General features: G+C 35.0%; 1 protein-coding gene across 12 annotated transcripts in view; it reads left to right on the top strand.

The window, feature by feature from the left end:
* The window catches only part of FUT8 (fucosyltransferase 8), a 489,197-nt gene that overhangs the window by 337,540 nt on the left and 127,167 nt on the right, over nucleotides 1-24,490 (top strand). Inside the window, exon 1 of one of the 12 annotated variants that reach the window (XM_079912157.1) lies at nucleotides 19,027-19,042. The exons of the other annotated variants lie outside the window; for them this stretch is intronic. The gene's annotated coding sequence lies outside the window, so the exon portion shown is untranslated. Of the gene's footprint in view, nucleotides 1-19,026; nucleotides 19,043-24,490 lie in introns of those variants that run through there. 12 annotated transcript variants of the gene reach the window in all.

Below are 24,490 nucleotides of genomic sequence, written 5' to 3'. Positions count from 1 at the left end.
GGAGTGGAATGGCTGGGTCACATGTAAAGTGCATTTTAACTTTACGTAAGAAGCTGTGCAAAATGTTTTCAGGAGTACCTGTACCATTTTGCATTCCCACTCACAGTGCTTGAGAGTTATAGCTCTCATCTTTGCTAGCACATGCTGTTGTCAGCTATTTTTACTTTATGTTTTAATAGATATGTAGTATTATCTCATAGTTTCAGTTTGCATTTACGTGATGATTAACGATGATGAACAATTTTTTTCATGTGCTTATTTGCTATTCATATATCTTCTTCGGTGAAGTATCTATTCAAATTTGTTGCTTATTTTAAAAATTAAGTTATTTGTTTTCTTACTGAATTTTTTTAAGAAATTGGGGTTTTATATATAACATAAAATGTTTTATATATATGCGTATATATAAAATAAAAACATAGTGGCTTAAACCAATAAACATTTATTTGCTCCTGATTATTCAATTTCAGTTGGCCTTAGCTGGGCTGTTTTCCTAATTATGTATGGGGTCACTCATGTGGCTGCAGCCGTCTGATGGCTCCATCGTGGTTGGTCAGTCCAGATGACCTAACACATGTTCAGTGGTTAGCTGGGGCCATCAGCTGGTTCCCTTCTATCTGGCTACTCTAGCAGAATAGCCCAGGTTTCTTACGCTGTAGTGTTCCAAGAGGGAAAGAGCAGAAACTGCAAGTCCTCTTGAGGCCAAGCATGAGAAGTTGCACAGTGTCACTTCTGCCACATTCTGTTAGTCTTTGCAAATCAAAGGGATACTCCATATTCAGGGAATGGAGGTAGGAGCTGCAAAGAATTTGTAGCCATATTTAACCCACTCTTCTCATCTCTAGAAGTAATGTTGAATAGATTAGGTCAAATCATGGAGGTCTTGAACAGCCAGAGTTTAGTGTAGGCTTGGTTGATAGATAATAGGGAACTGTAACTGGGTTTTCAGCAGAGGATTGATGTAGTGAAAATGGTTGAGGAAGATTTAGATTTTCAGATGGATTTGGGCCATGTGCTTGACTGGAGTGAAATTAACTGGGAAATACAGTATTAATCTAGACACGAGGTGATGCTGACCTAAATTAATGATTTAATCTGTTGGCTTTGGTACCAAGGTACACCTGCTTATTTTCCCATGTTCCCTTCATGCTTTTATTTGACTTTCCCCAAACATCCCTTCCTTATTTGTTGATTGCCAGCACATTGAGTATACATGTAGTAGTCTTTCTTTTAAAAACTTAGAAATCATCACTTTTTTTTTTTTTTTTTGGGCGGTACGCGGGCCTCTCACTGTTGTGGCCTCTCCAGTTGCGGACCACAGGCTCTGGACACGCAGGCTCAGTGGCCATGGCTCACGGGCCCAGCCGCTCTGCGGCATGTGGGATATTCCCAAACCAGGGCACGAACCCGTGTCCCCTGCATCAGCAGGCGGACTCTCAACCACTGCGCCACCAGGGAAGCCCGAAATCATCACTTTTTAAGCCTGCCACCCTACAGGAATGCCTTTCATCTTTCATGTTTGTTTTGTCTTAACCTTTAGTAATGTGAAATTGCTATCAGTTCACAGGATCTTTTCTTTTTAGGACTTGAACCTGCCAATCTTCCTCTCAGAGTTGAAATTTAGCAGAAAACACCTGGAAAAGTATTGAACCTTGTTCAGAAACCCCTTGAGCAGTGAACCTCAGTGACAGAAGTCAGAACCGGACAGAACTTGTAACATTTAAAGAGTGCTTAATTGACAGCTTTCCTCTTAGCTTAATTCCTTATTCTATTTCCATTTATTTTGGGGAGCATAATTTTTAAAAATTCAAATGTGACTTTGTGGCCTTTTAATAAGGTTTGCTTGTTTGTTTGGTCCAGGAAAGAAAAATTTTCTTCTGGAATTTAGATGTTAGCTATAAACTGTAAATTTTACAGACCACAGAGGAAGTATAATTAGCTTACGATTATCTGTTTTTCTGAGCTACGTACTAGTCTCCTCGGTTGGATTAGAGCTGAAGCAATAATCTTCTGGTGGAAAAATTTGTCTCAGGCAACAAAATTATGAAACACTGACATGGGTAGAAAGGAGACTGGTAGGATTTTTCACAGGTCATATCTTACTTCTTCTTTTTGAGAAGCTGGTATTAGAAATTGGAGATGTGTTTGTTCCTGTTAGTTGGTTGGAGAATTTGCTGTTGGCAATCTTCTCCATAATCGCTCATCTCGCTTATAAAGAGTGTACTGCTTGTATTCCTACAGCAAGTGAATGGGTTGGAGTGTGTAGAATATCTAGCTGTAACCTTCCATTCTTTTTTACTTTTAATTTTGCAGCCCTGCATCCCTTATTCCTTATGGTATCAAGAATATCTGGGCTTCTCTGGTGGCGCAGTGGTTAAGAATCCACCTGCCAATACAGGGGACATGGGTTCAAGCCCTGGTCTGGGAAGATCCCACATGCCACGGAGCAACTAAGCCCGTGCGCCACAACTACTGAGCCCGTGCTCTATAGCCCGTGAGTCACAACTACTGAAGGCCGCGCGCCTAGAGCCCGAGCTCCGCAACAAGAGAAGCCACTGCAATGAAGAGTACCCCCCGCTCACCGCAAGTAGAGAGGGCCCCACACAGCAACAAAAGACCCAATGCAGCCAGAAAATAAATAATAAATAAATAAAATTTTTTTTAAAAAGAATATCTTATTTTTCCTTATGGAAAATACTCCTTCCCTATGTTAGAATATTTTAGTGAGATTTTTACTCAAGATTCCTAGCCTTCTCAGTCTGACAATCAGATGCTTTCTCCTTGGAATTTGTATTAACCTTTTCATATATTGCTGTATTAGATTTGCTAGTGGTTTTTTTTCCATGTTAACAAGACATGTTTACCTTTAATATTTCCTTCTTATAATGTCTTTTGGGTTTTGGTATTAAGTTTGTGCAGGAAAATTTTATTCCTAGAAGGGTTTGTATAAAATTGGTATTCGTTCTATTTTAAATCTTTGTTAGAATTTCAGTGACGCTGTCTGGGCCTGCAGTCTTTTTTTTTTTTTGGCTGCAGGGGCGTGGAGCTTGGTTTGGGTAAGGACAGGAGACATGTGGGAAGGCTTTAAATTCTAGATTTGATCTTCTTAATAGAAATTGGACCATTCACATTTTCTATTTTTTCCTATGTCAGTTTTGGTAAAATGTGTTTTTCAAGAAATGTGTCCATTTTATCAAGGTTTTCAAAAGTTGCATAAAGTTTTTCATAATTCCTTTTTACTTTTCTTCTTCAGACCTGTAATATCTGTAGTACTGTTTCCTTTTTCATTCTTGATATTGTTTATTTGTTTGTATTTCCTCCTTTTATCTTGCTAAGAGTTTATTGATTTTATTTACTTTTTCAAAGAATCTCTGGTTGTTGTTTTCTCCTGTTGTATGTCTGTTTCTATTTTATTGATTTCTACTCTTAGTTGTATAATTTTTTTCTTGTAGTCTCTGGGTTTGTTTCTCTGTTCTTTTTAAAGCTTTTTCAGAAAGAATTTTATATTATTGATTTTAAGCATTGCTTTTTTTCTAACATTTGCCTGGAGAGCTGTAAATTTCTCTCTAAGCACAGCTTTGGAGAGCACAGTTGCATCTTGAAAGTTCTGACAGTGACCTATTTTAATTGTTATTCAATTAAAACTATTTTCAAATTTCTTTTGTGATTTTTTTTTTTTGTTCTTTAACTCACAGTTAAAGGAGTGTGTTGCTTAATTTCTAAGTGGGACTATTCTGTTATCTTTTTGGCTTTGATTTCTAGAGTGTTCTTCAACCAGATAGAATTATATTCTGTATCATTTCAGTTCTTTGAAATTTTAAATGGCTCAGCAAATGACTTACATTGATGAAAGTTTTAAGAGAAATGTGTATTCTGCTCTTGTTGGATATGCTCTTCTACACATGTCATTTAAGTTAGGTTGGTTAACTGTGTTACTAGTATTTTCTAAATTTATATAGCATTATTTTTTTAATCTGCTTGTTCTATCAGCTAAAAAGAAAGCCATGTTAAAAATCTCCAACAGTGGTTACAGATCTATTTCTTTTCACCTCTGTCAACTTTTCTTTGATACATCTAAAGCTATTTCATTTGCTACAGGAATATCTTATTTTCTAATGACCTCATTTGTTTTTAATAATACTTTTTTAGCTATAAAGTCTTATTTATTTGGTATCAGTATTAATATTGCTACACTAACTTTCTTTGTGTTAGTGTCTGCATGACATTTCTTTCATCCTTTTAATTTTAACCTTCATGTGTTTTTTACTAAATACATTTAAACAGATTTAATTATTTGAAGTGTTTCTTATAAGAATAGGATTGGATTTTATTGTTTTTTTTTGTTCAGTCTGTTAATCTCTGCCTTTTTATTCAGTTGTTTTATCCATTTACATTTAATGTAATTACTGGATATAAGTCTACCACATTGCTATTTTTTCCTCCCTTTTGGTCTCATCTCTTATTTTTTTCTTCGCTGTTTCCTTTTGGATTAAACAGTTTTTTTAATTGTTATTCTGTTTTCTCAATTATAATAGTTTTAGTTATACATTTTTATTCTTTTAATGGTTACCCTAGATACTATCAAATATACCCTTTTAATGCAATCTATCTTAAAGTAATATTTGTATCATTTCTAGAACAGTGCAAGAATTTTGTCCTACTTAAATATTTAACACCCCTCCCCCACATCCACTTTTGGTCTTTTTATTGTCATATATTTTAACCCAATGTCTGTTATAAACTGCACATTATGTTTTTATAATTTTGATTTAAATTGTCATATTCCTTCATAATTAACTATATATTTATTCTTTTTAATGTTGTTTATTTCTTCCTGCAGTTTAATTCTTCCATGCTGATCATTTCAGCCTGAAGAATATCCTTTAGTATTTTTGGTAGTACAGATTTGATGGCAATAAACTCTTTTAGATTTTCTTTTTCTGAAGACTTTTTAAAAACATTTAGTTTTGAGAGATATTTTTGCTAGCATAGAATTTAGTTTGGCAGTAATTTTTTACCACACTTTAAATACGTCATTCTGTTGTTTTCTAGCTTTCATAGTTTTTGTTGAGAAGTCAGCAATTTTAATTGAAGTATATCTTTTTCTTTGGCTACTTTGCATTTTAATTTTTGTCTTTGGTGTTATACAAGTTGACAATGATACGCAGATATGACTTTATTTGTTTTTATCCAGTTTGGAATTCACTGAGCTTAATTCTGAGGTTTGAGGTCTTTTATCAGTTTTAGAAAATCCTTAGCCATTATCTCTTTAAATACTGCTTCTGGACTACTCTTTCTCTTTTCTCCTGGAACTCCACTTACATATATTAGCAGATTTCCTTTTATGGTGTCTCACGTGCCTTTTATGTGTCTGTTGCAATCTGATTTGTCTTTGTACTTCATTTTATATATTTTCGTTTGAACTGTATTCCAATTTATTTAATCTATCTTCTTCTGCATTCATTCTGATGTTAAACACACCCAATACTAATTTTTATATATTTTGATTCTGGAATATCTAGTCCATTTTTTTGGATAATTTCAAATTTCTTTGTAAATTCTTTATTTTTCATCTACTTTTTCCATGTTTTTTATAATTTCTTTAAGTAGTTATTCTGCTATAACTATTATATTGTCTGCTAATACCTGGATGATATCTGTATCATCTTTTGATCAACTTTTATTTTTCTTTTGATTAATGGTCACATTTTTTGACTCTTTCCATGTCTAGTAATTTTTATTTTTGTCAGATATTGTGACAAAATATTTTGACAAAATATTGTGTAAAACTAGTATGGAGGTTACAGAGGTTTCCCTCTGTTAGGGATATATTATCTCTGGGCTTATTATCTCATTCAGTGCAATCAGGGATTGAGCTGGGTCATGGCTGCATTATGGTTTTAGTAAAACTTAGCCCACTTCTGTTCCTTCCCTGTTCCTCAGGTGTAAATCTTCCATGCTTTTGATTAAGAACTTGGTGGATTTCTCTGAAGACTTAAAATACTGTGGGAAATTTAGTCTGCCTTTTAGATGTTTTAGGCTTTGCTCTTTGGCCTCTTACACTATGTAGCATCTAAATATGGCAAACACTGCATAAAAACACTAGCTATGAGTTTAAGGTAAGTCTCAAACCGAACTTTGTCTTGTAATATCACAAGACTGAGAAATTTTAGTCTGTCTTAAAATTTCTCTCTAGTCTCCCTGGGAGCCCCAGAATTAAGCTAATATACCACGGATAAAACTGGTTATGTGTTTAGTGCCCCTGTAGTTTCCAAATTTTCAAAACCTTTTGTGGGATTTTTTGACCATTTTAAGACTGGGTTCTTCAGGTTTTTCTTGGATTTGTTTTTAACTTTCTCTCCCATTGTATCCCCAGGTGTGTGTTAAAGGAAAGGAGGAGTTTGGGTGGATTGGAAGTTTTTAACTATCAGAGCAATCTCTGCTTCATTGACCAATATAGTGAATCTCTTAGGAGAAAGAGATCAAGATGAGATCTAGATAGATTGAGCTTGACGTGCTTGCAGAACCTATCCAGTAGAATGTTAGAAAGTTAATCTAGAAATCAGGGAAAAGGCCAGGATGAGAGAGGAAGATACCTTTGGGAATCATCCATATGGAAGTAATTGCCAGAAAATGTGTTGCACAAGGTAGAAGTTCCTCCATTCATTTCAGGTGACCCACAGTAATCATGGGTTTGGAGAGGAGGAAGTGTGGGAATAGCATTAACATACTCTTATTTGTAGGGTCAGCAACAATCTCCATGACAAGAAATTTTTCAACCACTGCACCTGTTTCATGGATATAGCAATTGGTTATGTGGCACAGAACCATAGGACCACATATATTTTTCCACACGATTATCATTACTAGCTTTTATGGGGACAGAACATTAGTAGAAGAATAGCATATTGAAGATGTCATGCTGTTTTCATCAACATTTATTATGTTCTCTTAATTTTCTTCTTCATACCCAGGGTTTTATGTGTATTTCATTGGCTGATTCAAAGCCAAGATGTTAGCTTCTGCTTTTACTCCAAGCTTCTTGATTGTTCTAAAAACAACAACATTAGTTGCAGGAACAGCAAGACAGCAAAATAATAATAGCTGTTACTGTGTATTAGGCCATATTATAAGCAGTTTATCTCAACCCCTACAGCAGGCTTATGACTTAAATACTCACATTATCCTCATTTTATAGATGTAGACAATGAAGCACAGTTAAGTAGTTTGCTGAAATTTATACAACTGTAAAAGGTAGATCTGAAGTTCAGATCCAGACACTGACTCCCTAATCCAAATTCCTTTTTTTTAAAATTTCTTTTTTAAAAAAATTTTTATTGAAATATAGTTGATTTACAATGTTACATTAGTTTCAGATGTACAACAAAGTGATTCAGAGATATATATATATATATATATATATATATATATATATATACACACACACACAAATATATATATATATTTTTTACATTCTCTTCCATTATAGGTTATTACAAGATATTGAGTATAGTTCCCTGTGCTATATAGTAGGTCCTTGTTGGTTATCTATTTTGCATATAGTAGTGTGCATATTTTAATCCCAAACTCCTAATTTATCCCTCCATAATCCAAATTTGTAATCACATTACTATGGTGCCTGTAAAAGTAACTGCTATGTCAGAATAAAAGTGCCACAATCCTTTTTGTCCTAATATTCTTTGCTTGTTGTGTGTGGGGGGGGGGGGGCGTCCAGAAGACTAGAACATAGACCATAATATTTCTGTCAGATTCCTTTCCTCCCCATTAACCATTAACTGACTTCAGAATAAGGAAAATTATCAAAGATAAAGAAGAAGCATTTCATAATGATCAAGGAGTTCTCCAAGAAGACAACCAATTCGTAGCATGTATGCACCTAACAACGGAGCATCAAATACATGAGGCAAAATATGTAAGGCAAGGACAAATATATAAATCCACTATTTTACCTAGAGACTTTAACATCCCTCTTTCAGTGATAGATAGATCAAGCAGGCAGAAAATCAGTAAGGATATAACTGAGCTGAACAGCATTTTCTCAATCAATTTAACCTAATTGACATTTATAGAATATTCAAAAACAACAGAATACACATCTACCATTGAAAACCCTCCTATTCTGATGTGCTCCCTGCTTGGATAGGAGTGTTTCCTTTATAATTTCTTGTAGCTTGTCTTGACATATTGAATAGGGAAGTCTGTGTATTTAGAGAGGGGGCAGGGAAGAGGATTGGACTGTGGACATTTTTTCTTATTTATAGAGTCAGGTGGAAGTCCATTCTGTAGAGAAAAATTCCTTTTCCTCTTCATTCTAAGCTCTGCCCACTTCTTATTTCCAACAAAGATGGTTTAATAAAAGCCAGCTTTGTGGAATATAGGGTAAGATCATGCTTTCTGCTTAGGAATTATAATCGCTTTCCTCATTTGCCTTGGTACACTCATATATAATGTCAGAATCACCACTGAGCAGAGAAAATTAGAGTAAATTAACTTTCAGTATTTGGGAAAAAAATACAGTGTAAGATTTCTGGAGCTGTTTACATGATTTTGAAGAGCAAATGGAGTCAAGTAGAATTTCTGTAGTTCTGAAATCAAAAAATGTAGGCCACTAATATTATAAACAGGAAGGAAATGGCAAAGCTTAGTGAAAGGCACTGGATAAATTGTGGAGTAAAAAGGGGAGTCATGTTTGATGATTTGTTCTTTAGTTTATTTTACGTTCCTTAGAACTAATTTTAAAACAAAATGCACCGAATTATTTATATCTAACCTGTTAAACAGGTATATTATCAATTGTAGTACAACAGATTACCACAAACAGTGGTAAAAAACAATACACACTTACTATCTCACAGTTTCTCTGGATCAGGAGTCCATGCACAGCTTAGCTGGTACCTCTGATTACGGGTCTCTCACAAGGCTGCAGAAGGTGGTGGTTAGGTCTGGGGTTTCATCTCAAGGCTCAGCTGGGTGAGATGAAAGGAGCGTGGGTTTCTCAGATTTGGGTTTGGATCCCAAGTCTACCACTTACTAACTTAATGATCTTTAAAAAGTCACTTAATCTTTCTGACCCTCAATTTTTTCACCTGTAAAATGGTAATAATAATCTCTATTTTGCAGTGTTGTTAAGTTTTAAATGATATTTAAAAGCATATCTAGAAGAACTCCTATCTATTAGTAGTTCATCAATAAATAGCTTTTTAGCTAATGGTAGTTGACAATTTAAAAAGCACATGACCTTACAAACTTTCATAGAACTCAGAATGCTTGTTTTTATTTTTTAATAGAAAAAATTATATCAAATATTTAGCATAACAGATTAGATTTCATGAAATGTACATATTCTTCAGAGTGACCATTTACCCCAAAAAAATCAGTTAACCTCTTTGGGACTAGCATCTGAAACTAGAGAAAGTTGATAGGGATAGATGATCACATTCAATAAATTTGTAAGTCTTTACAGAGACAAAATGGTTGAATAATATACTAGGTTACGAAGGAGTATAGAATAGGCTTTGTTACTTAGAATTTTGGCTCTCATGACTGAATTATATGATTTTTTTTAAACGATTGGTGCTTTTATATATGAGAATTATAGTTGCCCATCATGAACTTTATTTAAAATATAGGAATTTTAATTATTTATTATAACTACTCAGAAAGGCCTCTAGGGAAGAATGCACCATTCTTTAAGAAAGGTGTCACATGAATAATAATATTAAAATCTTAAATAACTAAATTGAAAAACTTTAAGTTTGAATTTTCTTTTCCATGTATAAATGTCATATAGGCAAAGTGAGTATGCATTAAATATTTTATAATGTGTGAATATTTGAGTTTAGGGGCTTGATTAAACATTTTTTACCATTTATTCTTTTTTTTTTTTTTTTTTTTTGCGGTACGCGGGCCTCTCACTGTTGGGGCCTCTCCCGTTGCGGAGCGCAGGCTCAGTGGCCATGGCTCACGGGCCTAGCCACTTCACGGCATGTGGGATCTTCCCAGACCAGGGCACGAACCCGTGTCCCCTGCATCGGCAGGCAGACTCTCAACCACTGCGCCACCAGGGAAGCCCGTACCATTTATTCTTTATTCTTTTATTCTAGTATTACTGAGCTGACTATGGTTCCAGACGCTTATTAATAATGGAAGATAAATAGTAACAGGAAATATGGCCATAGTGATTCATCAATTTCAGTGTCACTTGATTTACAGATGACACATAATCTGCTATTACTGTGTACCAAAAAAAAAGCAAACAAAACTTCACTGGGCTATTTCTCACATTTCTTTTAGGTGAACTTTTTCACTGGGAAGATTTTTTGTTTGTTTTTAAAATATTTTTGAGATGTCATATTGACATTTATAATTCATTTAGGTAAAATCATGAAACAGTGGTTGTTTAGCTTGATCAGTATTCTAGACAAAGCTGTCTGAAAGCAAATAAATACAAAAAGACTCAATGTAAATATAAAAAGACTCTAACTCAATAAATTAGAGTTAGCTTATGAATTACAATGGCTAGAAGGAGGTATAGTATAAAATAGCACACTGTGCTTTTCTTGTTGCTGGTTCAAATAAAATAAGTTTGATTTTAATACAATCCTTTTGTTCTTTTAAAATGTATGCAAAAGCTGTTGCTTGGCAGAGATATTTTACCTCAAATGCATAAGAGAGTATGATGTTTGGAGTAATAAATATGGAATACTGTATCTGCAAATAGAGACAAAAGGGACACCCAAAAGTATAGTTTAATGTTAATTCTCATTTATATTCAGTAGCACTTCAAAAGTATTATCTCTTACCATATGATATGTACAAAAGCTAAAACGATTTAGCCATTTTTCTGTAAGTCAATGGCAGAAGTTAAAAATAGAATCTTCCAAGGAATTATGAAGTAGGATCTAATTTTAAGTACACTGCCTATGCTGTCATTTTTTTATACCTATTCAAGTTCCTCTTCTGTTAAATATTATCTCAGGACAATATGTTTTACTAGCCTACAGATAATGACAAACTATCCTAGTTATTATTACAGTTACCCTTGGTAATTGTTAAATATGATCAGAGGTTTCCATATATCAGTATTAGAAATGGCCACTTGAATCACTACATCTTTAAGTTATATAGATGCACCTGTGTAAGCTATGGGGATTCTGTTTCATATTTATTGAGCTTAACTGCAGTAATAGCTTATAATCTGTATAAATAAATACAAGTAGCACATTTGACACAGCAGTTTACTATGATCAGTACTGCAGTGTTTCACGTGGGTCATAGAATCTGTGGGAAGAAACCACATGCTGTAAGTTCTAAATTTATTTGGTCAACCATACATAAATGTCTTAGAAGTGGTGTGACCATATGGAGTAGAAATAGATGTAATACATCTAAATGTAGCTTCCTATGGCCCTTTAGAGTCCCTGATGGAGTCATAAACTGCCGGTGCAGTTGTCCACACAAGGTAATATCTTGAACAGATCTGAGTTCATTTCTTACTATGCCATAATAATCCTTTTATATTTGGGCACAGCGTCACCTTTTTGGAAGAGTGTACACAAACAATATGTGCATTTCCATTTAAGGGGATGTGTACAAACTGTGGGATCTGTTAGTTCTTGAGCCAAACCTAACAACAGTAAAACCTTATTCTGATCCTGAGAAGAAAGCAAAAGTCTTTTTTGTGTATCTCAATAATAAATATGCCTCTGACTTCCTAGCATTATGAAGAGTACATTTCTCCACAATACTGATGGTACTGTGTACTGTGCATATGCATGGGTGCACGTGCACACATACATGCATGTGCGCAAGTGCACAGGAGATCGTTGCAAACCAACCAAGTCATTAGTATTTGATTTTTTTGATAGTTATTGGTAGCTTCCAAAAGCTAGAAGTCAGTGAGGAAGATAGGCCTCTCCCCCATAGTTTTGCTAACATTTAATATGTGTTACAGTGCAGGCAAGACTCAGATTGAATTCTGCCACACACAAATGTTAGTAAGTAGGTGCAAAAACAGTCACACAGTCTGTTGTGTAACTTTGTCAAAGTCCGTGCTTTCAGTCTTTTTAGTTATTCTTGAAGTATCTTTTGTGAAAGGTTCTCTTGAGGCAGTTGTGACATTATTCTCATAACAGGTTTTGGTCTACCTTCTGTTCAGGTGTCAGAGAATGTCTGAATGAGCCGCTGGACACCATATGGGTTTGAAACCTAGGCCTAAGGTGTCATTCGAAAGATTATGGTCTACTGGATTTACTACATTCGTACATGTTGTTTACAAAATTGTTCACAAAGTGCTTCTACAGCATTTCTTGGTTCCCATTTTCATATATGTTGAATTAATTTTACCAATGAAATAATATTTCTAGTATCTACCTAGCTAATAATAAACTACCTTTGATTGGAAATATAGTTGGCTAAAGAACTTAATATTGCTTTTGCCTTTGAGATATGAGCTTTTCCCCAGCTTTACAGATGTACAGTTGACTCATAACATTGTGTTCACTTAAGGTGTGCAACGTGATGATTTGATATATGTATATATTGTGAAATTTTTACCATAATAAGGTTAGTTACACATTCATCACCTCACATAGTTACCTTTTGTGTGTGTGTGGTGTGAGATTTTTAAGACCTACTCTTTTAGCAACTTTCAAGTATACAGTACAGTATTCTTAATCACAGTCAGCATGTTGTACATTAGATCCCCAGAACTTATTCATCTAATAATTTGGTCACTTAGTTCCCTTTGACCACCTTCATCCATTACCCCACCCTCATCCCCCCTACCCCTGATTCTGGGAACCACCAGAACTATGAGTTCAGCTTTTTTAGAGTCTATCTATAAGTGAGATCATACAATATTTTTCTTTCTCTCTCTGATTTATTTGACTTAGGATAATGCCTTCAAGGCGCATCCATGTTGTCGTAAGTGGCAGGATTTCCATCTTCTTTCATGGCTAAATAATATTTGACTGTATGTATATATACCACATACTCTTTATTCATTCATCTGTTGACAGACACTTAGGTTGGTTCCATGTCTTGGGTATTGTGAACATGGGAGTGCAGCTATCTCTTGGAGATACTGATTTCATTTCTTTGATATGATAATTAGTGATGTTGAGTATTTTTTCATGTACCTGTTGGGAACTTTTATGTATTCTTTGGAAAACCGTCTATTCAGTTCCTCTGCCTTTTTTTTTTTTTTTTTTTTTTGTGCGGTACGCAGGCCTCTCAGTGCTGTGGCCTCTCCTGTTGCGGAGCACAGGCTCCGGACGTGCGGGCTTAGGGGCCATGGCTCACGGGCCTAGCCACTCCGCAGCATGTGGGATCTTCCCAGACCAGGGCACAAACCCGTGTCTCCTGCATTGGCAGGCGGACTCTGAACCACTGCACCACCAGGGAAGCCCCTCTGCCCATTTTTAAATCAGATTTTTTTTTTGCTCTTGAGTTGCATGAGTTCTTTATGTATTTTTGGCTATTAATCCCTTATCAGATATATGCTTTGAAATATTTTCTCCCATTCCATAGATTGCCTTTTCATTCTGTTGATTATTTCTGTTGTGCAGAGCATTTTAGTTTGATGTAGTCTCACTTGTTAATTTTTGCTTTTGTCGCTTGTGTTTTTGGTGTCATATCCAAAAAGTTATTGCCAAGACCAATGTCAGTGATCTTTCTCCCCTGTTTTTATCAGGAGTTTTATGGTTTTAATTGTTAAGCCTTTAGTCCATTTTGAGTTAATATTTGTGAGTGGTGTAAGATAGGGGTTTGGTTTCATTCTTCTGCAATGGGTATCCAGTTTTCCCAACACCATTTATTGAAGAGACTATCCTTTCCTCAGTGAGTATTCTTGGCTCCCTTATTAAATGTTAGTTGACTACATATTCAAGGGTTTATTTCTGGGCTCTTGATTCTTTTCCATTGATCTATGTGTCTGTTTTTAATGCAAGTACCGTACTGTTTTGATAACTATAGCTTATAGTTTGAAATCATTAAGTGTGATGCCTCCAACTTTGTTCTTCTTTCTTAGGATAGCTTTGGCTGTTCAGGATCTCTTGTGGTTCCATACGACTTTAACAATTGTTTTTTCTATCTCTGTGGGAAATGTCATTGGAATTTTGATGGGGATTGCATCAGATCTTTAGATGTAATATCCTTTTTCATCCCTTCACTTTGAGCCTGTGTGTGTCCTTAAAACTGAAATGAGTCTCTTTTAGGCAGCATATATAGGCATACCTCGGAGAATTGCAGGTTCAATTCCAGACCACCACAATAAAGCAGATATTGCAATAAAGTGAGTCACACAAATTTTCTGGTTTCCCAGTGCATATATAAAGTTTATACTATACTGTAGTCCATTAAGTATGCAATAGCATTATATCTAAAAATATGTATATAATTAAATTACTTAACTATACTTTATTTAAAAGTACTTTATTGCTAAAAAAATGCTAACCATCATCTGAGCCTTCAGCAAGGTATAATCTTTTTGCTGGTGGAAAGTCTTCGCTCGATTTTGATGGTTGCTGACTGATCAGGGTGGTGGTTGCTGAAGGTTGGGGTCGCTGTGACAATTTCTTAAAATAAGACAACAGTGAAGTTTGCTGCATTCATTGACTCTACCTTCACATACGTTTTCTCTGTAGCATGCAATGCTGCTTCATAGCATTTTACCCACAGTAGAACTTCTTTCATAATTGGAGTCAGTTCTTTCAAACTCTGCCACTGCTTTATCAACTGAGTTTATGTAATATTCTAAATCCTTTTTTGTCATCTCAACAGTCTTCATAGCATCTTCACCAGGAGTAGACTCCATCTCAAAAAACCACTTTCTTTGCTAATCCATAAGAAGCAACTCCTCATCCGTTCAAGTTTTATCATGAGATAGCAGCAATTCAGTCACATCTTCAGGCTCCACTTCTAGTTCTCCTGCTGTTTCCACCACATTGTAGGGACTTCCTCCATTGAAGTGCTGAACCCCTCAAGGTCTACCATTAAGGTTGGAATCAACTTTTTCCAAACTCCTGTTAATGTTGATATATTGACCTCTTCCCGTGAATCACGAATGTTGTTAAATGACATCTAGAATGGTGAATCCTTTCCAGAAGGTTTTCAGTTGACTTTGCCCAGATCCATCAGAGGAATCACTATCTGTGGCAGCTATAGCCTTACAAAATGTATTTCTTAAAGAATAAGACTTGAAAATCAAAATTACTCCTTGATCCATGGACTGCGGAATAGATGTTAGCCAGCTTAAAAACAACATGTATCTATAGTCATTTTATGTCTTTTGATTGGAGAAGTCAGTATATTTACAAATAGAACAATTATTGATATGTAAGGATTTACTAATGCCAGTTTATTAATTATATGGGCCAGAATGTTGAAGAAGAAGATATACCCCCAAACTCATTCTGTGAGGTCAGCATTACCCTGATATCAAAGCCAGATGAGGACTCTACAAAAACAAAACAAAACACTACCGACCACTATCTCTGATGAATGTGCAAAAATTCTCAGCAACAAAATATAAGCACATCTTTAAGTATTTATTCCCTAATAAAGTATTTTACTATTCCTAGAGTGTAGGTTAGAACACACTTACACCAGTATACACAAACACATATACCACGTGGTACGATATTTTAAAGTATTTTACTGACATTGTAGCACAGTTGTATAGAGACTGAGTAATCTAATATTATTGATAGTCCTGTATGGTAAGTTATGGTTTTTATCTTACTTTGTTTCTAATATTTGTATATATAGAACTTCTGCTTTAGATCAGATGTCGTGTATTTGCCTGGTCTACTCATTTAAAGGAAATAGAAAGTTTTGTAGAAATTATATTTTACATAAATGGTTCTTTTAATGACCACTTATCTCAACTATAGTCTACAGTGTTACACCTGTAGGGCAGTCATCTGTAAAGTGATTATCTGTAGTCAGGTAAGAAATCTTAAGTTAGATGAACAATTTTTTTTTTTTTTTTTTTTGCGGTACGCGGGCCTCTCACTGTTGTGGCCTCTCCCGTTGCGGAGCACAGGCTCCGGACGCGCAGGCTCAGCGGCCATGGCTCACGGGCCCAGCTGCTCCGCGGCATATGGGATCTTCCTGGACCGTGGCATGAACCTGTGTCCCCTGCATCGGCAGGCGGACTCTCAACAACTGCGCCACCAGGGAAGCCCTAGATGAACAATTATTACTAGTCTAGTAAGTGAAAACAAGCAAGCATATGCTGAATTGAATTATGGGTTATATTAATGTGCAAAGATATAACAGACTTAATTTAAATATTTTAAACTTCTCTATTTAGAGAACCAAGCAAATTAAAAAGTGCATTTTGCTTTCAAGGTTCAAGCCTCAAGAGAATGCAGTTTCTGTATATATTAAATGCATCTGTGCATGTCTAAATGTCCATACATTCATACTCTTCTCTGCTGCCCTGAGAATTCTTTCTGTCCACTGAAATCCTGTCCACTTTTCAAGGCTCTTGTCCAGTCAGCTTCCTCCAAAGCCTTTCCTCAGTTCCTTCTAGCATAAAATCAGTCTCATATTATCTCTCATAGTATTTTACTAGATATTGTATTAAAAACATTTATGGATTTGTTTTATCTTAACCCCTTTCTTCCTTTGTAACTACCTTGAAAGCAGGGGCTGTTTCATTCATCTTTCTATACTCTATAGTGCCTCCTTCAGAGTAACTTTTCAATATGTTCTTAGGAATGCATTTATTTAGAATTCTAATACCAAAATATTCTAGAGAAATTCACTGTAAGGATTAATATGTTTCTTTTTTTTTCTTCACTGATTGTTCTGCCTGTTCTTTATTTTTCTTTTGTTGAATCCAAACTGCTTCAAGGTAAAATTCTTGAGATTAATTTATTTGGGAAGCACCCTGACATTTTCTGTAAATGGTATTTGGACTTTTAGAAAAAAATATATATGTAGCTTTATGTCAAAGTGTAAAAATTGACAAGAATTGATGGTAGCTGTAGGAAGATGGGTGTTTAAAATGCATGCCATATAGGTTGCCATTTTGCCTCTCTTCTCTTTACTGAATTCTACCCTTCTCCTCTCCAAATATTCCATCACTAGGAAAGAGTAGGCCTGGAGATGTTTCTTTGCCTTAACTGCTAAGGTTATTAATGACGTTTAAAAACTTTATAAGACCATGGTCTGTACTTCCAGTTGATGACTGTTTTTTTTACTTTATAAATGACTCTACAAGAGAGTGCACACCAGGAGGTGACGCTCATTGGGGCCATTTTGTAGTCTGGCTACCATACCTTGTACCATACATTACTTACTTCTTCATAGAATTTGAGAACTGAAAAGGACTTTAAAGGTTATCTCTCTTAACTCTTTCATTTTTGCAGCTGAAGAGATGGAATATCGGTTGGCTTACTGAATATTTTCCCCAAGGTGCATGACTGCACCCAGACTAGAACCCAAGCTTCTGAACTTCAAGACAACTTTGTTCTTTTAGACCTTATAATGTCACCATTGGCTGTAGTAATGTATTGCAATTTGAGGATATATGTAAACTAAATATTTAATTATTTTAATAAATATTCCTACTTGTTCATATATTTCTTATTTACTTTATTTTAAAACACTTCTATCTCATTTCCCTCCCACATCAACTCTTAGGATATTCTATCTCTGTCTTTTTCCTTCTCTCTTTCTCAATTTTATGGTTTCTTAACATGAATAATGATTGATTTGAAATGATAGCCAGGGTTAGGTTCTAGCTATATATAATAGGAAGTAACAGGAAATAACATTAACATGCACTTATAAAAATATGGATATTTTAAGCTGTTCCCCTTTTGACAGAGGTATGATTACTTGTAGTTTTTATTAAAACTTGATACAAGGAGCCAAAATAGGAGAGTAAATATTATTAAAGGGATTTTAAAAAGTTGTTATGTAACAATGAAGGCTGAGGAGTGGCATGTCTAGTTATCATAGTTTCCTTTGGAAATAACAGCTTCTGATTTCCTCAGAGCTGGCAGGACTCAGCATATGGAAGTCAGACTGCCTTGCCTCAGAAAGATACATGCTATATGGTATCTTAAAATATAATTACTGAAACAATAAAGTGGAAATAGCAAGGGATAGAAATAGTAGCTAAATATTAAATTACTGACATTGAAGAAAAGCTTGACATATCACAGAGAATGAAGATGAAAAAGCAAGGAATTAAAACAGAATGTAATAGATGTGGAGTACTAGCAAAGATCCAGCATTAAGATACTTGCATGAAGTAGAGAATGGAAAATGTGGAAGAGAAAAATTATTCAAAGATATAATAAAGTTTTCTTGAAAAGAGTTAACAATTGAGTCCTCAAGTCAAAATAATATTTTGAGTCCTAGTGATTTTGATTGCTTGGCATACATAGGTTAAATGATAGAACTTTGATATTTCTCCAGGTTTTCAGAAAGACTATCAAAGGAGGAAGGTTGAATGGAGCTCTTAGTAAACGTCTTCTCAGGAACAGTCAGTGCTGGAGATCAGTGTAACAATAGCTATATACTTCTGAAATAAAGAAACTGTGATCAAGAAATATTGTTCCTAGCCAAGATACCATTCAAGTAAGTATAAATTCAGCAGGCAGACATTCCCAAGTACCCATGAGTCCTTCTTGAAAAAAAAAAAAATCACTTAATTATGAAATACAGCCAATTAAAAGGTAAAACAAATCGGTAACAAAATTGGCAGTGACTCTATTTAATATGAAATACAAGACATTTATACAATTTGTGATTATGGAATCTGGTATATTTGTTATAAAGTTTGACAGTGTGAAAAATAACATGCCAACAAAATTTTGAGTTGAGGGTACATAAGAGTATTCTTGTGTTTTAGTTAATAATATCTAAATTTTTAAATGTACTTATAAAGACACTCCAGTCTATTAATATTTTCACATTTTTTTAACCTTAGATCTTTTAGAAAATATCCATTTGAAATTGAGAAATTCATGAATTTTCACTGACATGTTTCTATTAAATTCAGGTAAGATTAAGTGTATTATATTTTAAAAGCACAAACAGTATAATCCAACTTTTATAAAAGCTTTCAAATCTATTTTGATGTAGGCATTAAAATGACTAGCATTATCTTAATGTAAAAGTTAACTTATTTTAACTTTCTATGTGGTAGTATTTATTTGAGGTTTCTCTCTTCGTACTTCCTTTTAAGTCACGTTAATTCTTTCAAAGAGTATGTAATAACTTTTACAAAAATTATTAAAGTACGTATTTATTTAGAAAAAGTTATGACTAACAGATTTTTTAAAAATGAGGCCCAGAAATGATGTAAGTCAAATATTTAGTTTGTTTTATAACTAGGACAAGAGTCCGAGTCTTCTGATTCTTTTTCTACTGCTCTTTTCCCTCTCTTATACAAGTAATAATAGATGGAATTGAGATATTTTTAGGGTAGTGGTGTATAGAGCCACACTGTATCACAAAGAGAGCAAATAATAGGCCCTGTGTGTGTGCATTGCACATCTGTGTGTATGTGTCTGTACATAATAGGCTGAAATTATTTATTTAGGCAAACTTACCTATTTTAGTATATGTGCTATTACTATTTTGTGAATAAAATTATATAGTTTAGGTAGCATTTAGAAGCTTTTACAAATTAGGCGTAAAAGATGACAGTACAGTCCTAACGTTGAATCTCATGCATTCTTGGACTGTTAAAATATTGCTAAATATAAACATTACTGGGGCTTAGATTTGCAGAAATACTTTGTGTATGCACGCCTGATTTTATAAAAGCAAATGTACCCATGTATTAGTTGTGTGGTAACATTACTGATTTGCTTGTTTGAGGGGAAAGTAATCAATTTGAATTAATGACAACTGGGAGTTATATAACATTTGAAGATAAATACAGCTGTACTGCTTTGGAGTTCATGTAAACCAAAATAAGTCTAACAAACTATTTCTAATTAGAGAGCCCACTGGACCTGATATATAGTACCATCCATTTATACATCAATAATTACTGTATTTGTGTTCTGAAAAGAATTGTTTTTTTCTTTAAAATACTAACACCAACCTTTGCCCCAGTGAATATTTATACAATTAATTTACTTTTAAAACAAATATTCTTCTATGGTTTAAGAAAACTGACCCTAGTAGCTCGTTTAGCTTAATTTCCCACTGTTCCTTTTTCTACCATAAAACCTTCCTTTTCACTTCTACTTTCTATTCTCCTATGTGCCATACGCTCCAGCCATATAAAATTATATCCACATTTCCTGAGTACAGTGTGCTCTTTCATACTGCTGTTCATTTCCTCATGCTCTTTCTTCTGCTCAGATAGCTTTCCCTTCCTTCATCATCCAACAAACTCTTCCTTAATTTTCAGGATGCCCTTTTAAGTCCTTAGCTACACCAGACGTTGTCTCTTCTTGCTGTAGTCCAAACTCTTATATACAAAGTCATAACTGTTATTGTGTAATGTAATTCATATGTCAGCATTTGTGCCTGACTCTTCCACCAGGTTGTGAACTCCTTGAGGGTAGTAGATGTTTCTGATTCATGACTGTGTCCTTAAGTACGTGGCATGTAAGAAGCACTAACAATTGTCTTTTGATTGAACAGTGATTCTTAGTCCTGCAGAGATCGTATTATCAGATTTTCTTCTTCTCTCCTTTCTTTCCCTCCTTCTCTTTTCTTTCTCCAACCTCTCTTTCACTGTTTTCCTTTTTCCCCTCCTCCCTCCTCAGTTTTGGTTTTTTTCTTCAATGATATGCAGAAGACAGGCAATTTTAAGTAGTGAGTGTTTGGCAGGGAAAAAGGGTCGTAAAATCTACCAATGGTTACTACTTCCTTGTTCTTACAGATTATCTGGGTGAGTTTATTTATGGTGGAACATCGTTTAGAAAGAGTCCTGATTTCATTAGAAACTTCTTCTTGCAATATCAGAGTCTATTAATAGCATTATATAACTGTATGCACATAGAAGAAACAAGGAACGGTGAGTCTATACAAGCTTGAAAATAAGAATTTGGCACTGAGACTTAAAATTCTACAGAGAACACCATGGCGCTTCCCAGATCTTTGCTTTGATACTCACCCTTTGTTTGTCAAGGACCTTGTTAAACGTATTGACTCAGAGTTGTTCACCATCAGTCATTCAGTATGAAGACCTTTCCTCTCATTTCTTTCCCTTCCTCTCACAGTAATAAAGGTATATGTAACTTACTTTAATAATATTTGACATGAGATTCCAGTTTTTTAAAAGATGATTCATAGACATGGTAAAACATTCAAATACTACAAAAGGGTATACAATGACAATTTCCTGCACCAACCCACCCTCCAACCCCTCAGTTCCCCTTCCCACAGACAGTTGCCTCTACCACTTTCTTGTGCATCCATTCAGAGATATCCTCCCTCTCTGTGAGGAAAGAAACAAATACATGACACACCAGTGGACTGGTCAGATTAATCTGCTTTAGCTGTGTGTTTGAGAGCTCTGCCTACTTGATTTTGTCCCTAGAAGTTCACATTTTTTCCTTTATGATTGCATAAAAATAAAAATCACTTGTTGACCATGAGTTCATGGGCAGAAAATTTGTTATTTTAATAGTCACTTAAACCATGAAAAACATTAATTCTAAGACTCTGGAATTTGAAATAACTTTGCAGTGAGTGTTTTCAACCCAACAAAGCCAGTTCATTTGTCACATGGGATATAAAGAGAGAGGAAAGGGGCAGAGTTTGTGCTTTTGCTGAAATCTGAACACCTTGACTTAGCCGTAGAATTGATCTTACATCTTTGCATCATGGGGTCAAAAAACAGATACCATTGGGAAAATCCCTTGAAATGTCTCTCTCCTCTTTAGCAAACAATGGGGAATACTAATCACGGAAAAGGTTTCATTGCCTAGATGGCAGCATCATGGCACCCAGTGTGTCACTTGTCTATTTCCTAAATGTAGATTAGTGTTCAGAATATATTAGGCATATGGGAGAACGACAGTCCTTTTGTGAAGTCGGTTTTATAGTAAAAACCTATAATTTTTTCTCCGGACAAAAGGTTTCAAGACGCTACCATGTATAGTTACATGGGTTCAGTACTTCAGTGAAATCCTACTTGAGACATTGTTTTCCTAGGCTCCTGGTGTTCTTTGGAAATAGATCTCATACTTCAGGCTGTAATTATATGCCTGAGGGCAAAGGATACTAATCTTTCACCTCCTTCTGCCACTCCATCTGCTTTGACAAAAATCTCTGTGGGGAGAAGTGGTGTTAGTGCTATATTTTGAGAACTTTACACATTTGTAATTTCATTGGAGGGGAAAAACAAACAAAAGCATTTCTGTGTTGACTTAGGAAAATGTTATATCCTGCAAGCTTGGGTTATTTTATCTATGTTTTGTTAACACACACGTATTTAATACACAGTGTTGTATAATAATGGAGGAAAACAGGAAGTACTTTGTTGATGCTTTGGAAACAAAGCCTAGCCTTGGGGCATATGATGAATTGTTCCCTCATAAGAATAGTTGTGTGAATACATTTGTTACTTAAGTGAGTGTGGTATTAGTTTAAAATTTTCCCATTTCAGTATGAAGAAATTCAAATTTATCTTTGAACTTGATATTAATAGTCTGTGGCCTATCACTTGTCACCGTCTTTGATGAAAGGCAAATAAAAAATGTTGATATTTAGTTCAGGTTTAGACTGTGAAGTATTTTAGAACATGAAAGTGGCGTAAGGTTCTACTTCTGAAAGCTTAAAATACATTATATCTTTTAACTTTAACTTCCTTGTTCTGACAAGGCAAGATGGTATATAAGAAAAACCCAAGTCTTTCTTTGAAAGGATTAACCCTCAGTTGTTGATAATGTCTACCTCACTGGGGTTTTGTATCGTTTCCTTAGCATTGGCAAAGCAGCCTGATACTGCTGGATGAAAGACTGTTAAGTTAGTAAAGGTTTGGTAGTGCTGTTATGATTGTGCTGTTGCAAACCAGTGATCATTTTTTCATTGGTGACAGGAGGGGAAGCTGAGGAGAATCGCTACCTTGGTCTTAATCTCTCAGGTAGTGTAGTTTGAGGCTAGAACGCTTTATGAAGTGGGCCCCACCTTTAATATCTCAGCTGAAAATTAGTTGTTGCCTTTCTCTTAAACTATTCTGGTGTGTAACCAAGAAAAATGTGTATTTTTAAAGCAAGCTTTTGTGGTATGTGTGCGTGTGCGTGTGTGTGATATATAATCTAGTAGCATTGCACTTTACAGATACGGTTAACAGTGCAAGCAAGTCACAGATTGATTAAAACAATTCTTTGCATGACTTGGTTGTGACTAGAAACGTGTAAAATCTATTGCAAAACAATAAAAAAAAATTTTTTAACTGGGAATAAACAAAGATCATTGCTTCTAGATCTCACCTCCTAGTTCTTCAGGAAGTTCCAGTTGCTTATTAACTGAGGGATTAATTATGAAAGCTTTTCTGCAGTTTTGTGCATTTGCAGCCGTATGTGCAATTGGTTTTTTGCCAGCTCCATTTTTAAAACAGGCACTGAATGCCTTTGGATACATATGAGGATTTTTCACTTTGGTTTTGTGTCATCATTGTTTCTCTGCTGGAAAGTAGTTCACAAAAAATGATTGTGTGAGTGTGACTTGAAATAAAGTATACATTTATAATTTATGGACAAAAGAACAATCAGTTTTGGTGGGAGAGGGGTGTGACCTATGACCTATTTTTTTTTCCTATTTATTTTAGCAATGGCTTCTTATAGGGGATGTGATTGTGTTCTCTTAGAGGATGAATACACAAGTGGTGAGGTCTTCCTTAATTATCAAAGACATAAAGGGTCCTTCAAACTTCAACCTTTGGTGGAAAGCAAAAGAGGACTCTACCAGAGGATGGACTTGCATTTAAGGAACGTCATTCTTTCATGCAGATAGCTTAGTTCTATCTAATAATGATACTAATGGACATTGCAATTTGTTATAGGACAGTGTATCCTCTAGGATACAACCTTAAAAATTTGCAGGCATGCTTAATCACCTTTTCCCCTAAAATAATCCTTGTGGATCTGCTGTCCAATGATTTACTGCAATCTTGTTTGAACTTGTGTGGGTTTATCAGCATTGGGAATAATGCATTTCATGTATTTCTATCTTTTGTGGAAAATATTCCTCTCTTTTGCTTGGTGGGAAACTATCTCTAGTCATTGTTTAATGCATCATTCATTTGATAGGCATTTCTTGAGCATTTACTATATGTCAGCACTTGGGCTGGGCCATGCCATGTTCATGGAATTGAATATGACATGGTAGCTGCTCTCTGAGTAGAGAATTATTATTTGTGGATGTAGTGGGTATTCTCCACCTCCCTTCCTTTTTCTTTCAAAGCAACAGATAATATTTACAATTACCTTTCACATGATACTGTGGCATATCTTCACTGAGTCTTCCAGAAATTCTTTAG

The sequence above is a fragment of the Stenella coeruleoalba genome, assembly GCF_951394435.1.
Source record: "Stenella coeruleoalba genome assembly, chromosome: 2".
In the NCBI taxonomy this organism is placed as follows: Eukaryota; Metazoa; Chordata; class Mammalia; order Artiodactyla; family Delphinidae; genus Stenella; species Stenella coeruleoalba.
This window is presented reverse-complemented; position numbering and strand designations above follow the sequence as displayed.